The sequence below is a fragment of the Egretta garzetta genome, unplaced genomic scaffold (genome assembly GCF_000687185.1).
Source record: "Egretta garzetta isolate BGI_Z169 unplaced genomic scaffold, ASM68718v1 scaffold817, whole genome shotgun sequence".
Classification (NCBI taxonomy): domain Eukaryota; kingdom Metazoa; phylum Chordata; class Aves; order Pelecaniformes; family Ardeidae; genus Egretta; species Egretta garzetta.
In genome coordinates, this window is record NW_009260394.1 from 275,446 (window position 1) to 280,254 (window position 4,809).

Here is a 4,809-nt window from a genome sequence, read left to right on the forward strand (position 1 = left end):
GACACTACTAATTCATATGTCAGTGCCACTATTAGAGTAACGTCAACACTCCACAAATATTTCAGGAAAGGGTAGTTTGAAACAGCTGTCACATGGAACAGTCTCATGCTCTTCCTGACCCCATCAGACCAGGATTAGAGAGACAGGAGTTTTTTCCTTTATATGTGTAATTCTGGCATAAAATAGCTTAAAATGCTCTCAAAACCCATTGCATGCTTCTGCATTATTTCTAGAGCACAGACCAGGCAAAGGCCTTTTCACATAACGAGATGCATCATGCCTATATTATTTTGGGTAAGGTGTTACAGCTCCATTATCAAAGCAACTGGATTTGGGGGATGGAGTTATGGTTTTGGTAAGTTTTTTTGAGCAACAAACTTGAAATCTCCTCTTATTTACTTTATAGCCCCTCAAACTATTCCAATCTCCAAAAAGATATGAAGGCCCAGATCTATGTATTTTCAACACATACAGATGTAATAAAACATGGATACAGATCTTTTGGGGGGTGAAATCTCCCTATTTTTTAGCTGGATTTAAGTCCAAGTATAACCAAATTAGTTATTATATCTGAAGGTATAATGTTCATATTTGTGCTCTTCCCCAATAGATTAACAACATTGTATATGTTTAAACTTCTTTTTTGAATGGATTATGCAGGCCCATTAATTTTATAGTTTTGTCTCTGAAAGGTCTGGTTTTATTTCTGTTAGGTCTTTTTTTCCAACTTACAAAGAACACAAGAAGATAAAACTCATAAAAATTGCTTATGGGAAATGTATCCATAAAGATATGCCAAGACATTTACAGAAACAGGGTTTCTATCTGCTGACCCTGAAAGAAAATTTAGTTAAGATATAAGGTATTCAAGCACACATGCTATACTTTATTTGTTAAAGAGTTAGAGAGCCTCATATTGATCTACTTGTTGACTGCCTACTCTTGAAGTATGCACTGCAATAACAGCTAAATGTCATTTAAAAGAGCAAATAATATATGTGTTGTGTGTCTCTGTGTGTACATATATTCATGCACACAAAGCAATAGGGAGATTAACTGTAGAAATCTTAGCTGAAGAACAGTTCTTTTTTTCTGAAAATTCATGATTTGAAAGCAATTATAGTAAACAAAAGTCACTAGACAAATCTGCTGTGGCAATGAAGGCACGGACCCCGAGTTCATGGAGAAGCGCAAGCAGCAACAGAATCACTTTATTTAATGCTTTACATCCTTTTATACCCATTCCAAAACAAAGCCTCTACTTTTCTCTTATCACCTTTCTATCTGGCAAGCACTGAGTCCAAGCCTTATATGGAAACAAAGTTCATCTTGCAAGGTCCATTGGTCACAACATTGACCTTGTTTTTGACTTAGCTCTTGTTCAGTTATCCTATGGCTTGCGGCCAACAAGGCCAAGGATATCTCTGGTGTCTGGCTCAGCCACCACACCTGCAGATTCCGTACTTGTTCCCACAATCTGCAGGTGTGAGTAACCATGACAAAATAGCATGTGAAACTCAAATACTTTTCAGCTTGTGATGGAATAGCGTAGTGCAGGAGCTGCTGGGAGAACAAGGAAAACAAAAGAGAGGAAGAGAGACATGAAATTATTAAACAAAAATGTAAATAGGATATAATCTTGTTGATTTACAAATATTTTGTTTTATTTAGTTTTAGAAATGGGGCTTTTACCCTATTTGTTAATTTGCAAACAAATTGAAAGTCCACATAACAGAATAGTCTGCCCCAAATTAAAAGGCTGTTATATATTGCATAAATGGATATAAAAATGAGATGTACACACATTTCTCCTGTCTTCTGGTGTCCCTTCTGCATCTGGTTGGTTGTAGCTACAGTCTTTGTGGTTTCTCTTTGCTATCCAAATACTTATTTATGCTTGTGAGAAGTAGCCACTGGTTGGTAGGGATAGCAATTGGTCCAGGAAGACAGAGCATAATTGCTCCAGGTTTGCCAGCTGAAGAGGCAGACAACCAGGAGAGCCAACAGTTTCTCAAGATCAGACAGCAAAACAAAAAAATGTCCAGAAGAAGAAGGAGAAGAAAGTGGTAGGGCCAAAGCTGCTGCTGCAGTGCCTGACAAGCCTTGTGGTTTGTATCTGTTGTTGAAGTTTTGCTCTGTAAGAAAATGTATTGTCACATCTCTGAAAAGTACTGCAATTTATAAACTAACCTTGCTGCACAAGCCAGTCCTGTGACAGCCTAATAGACATCACTGTCAGGGAATTATTTAGTCTAGTAAAATATGGTGTATCTAGGAGTAATTGAACTTAGATTGGAACATATCTTATGCTATTATTCCATTTAACATCCTAAATAATCTCTATCTTCCGGTGTTTTCTTACCCTTTACATTATTAGTGGACTTTTGTCAGCCATCTAGTCTATGCATATTTAACTCTTCTAATCTTTCCACCTAAATGATCCCTCCACCTCCCTAATTGTTTTTAATCCTCTTCTCTGAAATCTCTTCAATATTTTTCTGGCAACGAGGTGCCCTACATTTAATGCAGCATTCTGAATATAATCACACTGCAGCTTTACAGAAAATAATATTCTCTGTGACAAGACACCTGTGAGAATTTAGCCCCAAACTGTATTAGCTATTTTTACTCCAATATCATATTGCATACACAGTGCTGCAACTGTGACCATGACATTTCTTTATACATTATTACTTCCTAGATTTTTGAGGTGTTAATCCTGCAAAGACCCACACGGTGCTCAGCATAGAGTATGGAAGTGCTGCACTCTGATACTACAGCATGGGCAAAATGTGAAGGAAGCGGTTCACTGGGGCTGGGACATTGTTTCTTTGTCCCGTTTTGGAACTATCCAGGAACAATGGAGCAAGTTTTTCTGTTTTCATAATGAAAAATGTTACTGAGTCACCAGCCATTTTTTTTGCCACAGTGTATATCTGACCACTACTAGCATCTTATAGTTGCTGTACCTTTTATTAGGAACCTTGACCCCTCTGCTATAGCTTCCTTTACAAACATCTCTCCCTTAATTCCTTTAGTCTACCAAGGAACTGAACATCCTACAAAAGAAACCATTTGTCCTGGATACTTGCCACCAGAAAGTATCAGTAAATCACTCATTTGCTTTTTCCCCCAACCTTTCCATCGTTTGCTATAGGTACCAATTCCATAACCATTCATTCCAGTTCATCAGATAAAATATAAAACTGCTCCTTTCTGGGAGAATTTTACACCATGGGGAATGCTTACACATCAGTGCCAATATTTTTTGGTAGCTATCAGTACTTTTGGTTACTGAGGATTCATTTTTGTTTTCCCTGAGCAATACAGAGTTAGTATCAGCCTGCATTATCCACTGCTCCAGCATTACACTATCTTTCAGTCACCTCCTGCAGGGAAGATGCCCTAGATCTGTTCTAAATCTGTTTTTTAATGAATAACTAAGCTCCTTCAAAAACTTTGTAATGTGTACAATTACACATTCATCCTACTTGTGTCCTACTTTTCCTTTTTCAATTGAAATGTAGCTTTGCCTGCTTCTGAGAGCATACAGACCTAAGTACCAGTCCTCATGAGACACTCATAGGTATTGTCCTTCATACCTTGTCTCTTTGTATGAACCTACTAATGCACTATTGACATTCTGCAGTGAATGTGCAGAGAAAGCTGGGTGAATTCTTTTTCCATGACACCAATGAAACCTTAATGACACGTACTCTTAGAAATCATAACAAACTTTTTTTTTAAAGTAACTTCTATTCATGTAAGTAAAGAGCCAGACTAGATCATATATAAACTTACACTTTTTTCCTTTAATTATTCTTAAATTGACACTCAGAAAAAGAATAAACTTTGTATGTATAAAGTCCCAAATCCTAATTGAGCTTTTCCTTGCTGAATCCCTTCCTGGTCCTGGAAGATGTCATTACTCAATAGCCAAAGCAACCCAAAAATCAGTTTCTTAAGGGAATTCCCTCTGCCCTGACAGGCAGATAAGTAAATTCTTCCACATTTTAAGAATGTAAATGAATATTCAAGGTATTGATGTCTTGTCCTAAGACAAAACTAGTCTAGAAATAAATTTTCAGAGGCTTAGCTGTGTCCATGTGAGCTCCTTGGCAGTTTCCAACAGCATTCTTATATTCTACTTTACAATCTGAGTAACCTGATAAATGAACAGATGCTATCATTGCACACTGAACTTTGCTGACTGATGCTATAAAAGGACTTCTGCCACTGTGAATTTATCAAGGAAGAGGATGAATGAATTAGAAACTATGAAAGCTGATCCTCTTCACCTCCATTATACTCTGCTTCTGCGCTTCTCCTTCCATCCCACTTTGGTACTGGAAATTGCACAGCTCTGACTGGTGTGCCTTAACTTTTCCTAAAGCCTCTAAAACCTGAAAGAGATTGCTGAAGGTTATCTGTCTTTTCTAAACCTCTGTTTGGTTATATCACTGTTCTCCTAAGATTCAATTGGCACTACTAGCACAAATCTTCTGCTGAGGATCCAAGGCAAATGTCCCAGCATTGCATTCACACCATTTTCCAAGTCTGATTCTGACTATGCAATCTTCTCTTGCAAAAATAATATAACATTGGCTAAAGGATCGTTCTATTCTCAATAAAATCCCTGTCCTTTCATTTGTCTTTAATAATAAATTAGGTCTGGCCATGGTTGAGGAGGCAGTCAATTGTCAGATGCTAAACACCTATCCCAAAGACATCACGTGTGAAATTGAAGCTGCTCACACAATGTCTAGTTCTGTAGTTGCTCAGCTCTTTTGGCAAACATTCACATTCCTG

At 37.5% G+C, this 4,809-nt stretch overlaps 1 long non-coding RNA gene across 1 annotated transcript in view; it reads right to left on the minus strand.

The window, feature by feature from the left end:
* Positions 1 to 1,393: 1,393 nt before the first annotated feature.
* Positions 1,394 to 4,809, minus strand: part of LOC118452735 — a 9,379-nt gene continuing 5,963 nt past the window's right edge. Inside the window, exon 3 of the long non-coding RNA XR_004842553.1 lies at positions 1,394 to 1,477. This is a non-coding gene — a long non-coding RNA (uncharacterized LOC118452735). The remainder of the gene's footprint in view (positions 1,478 to 4,809) is intronic.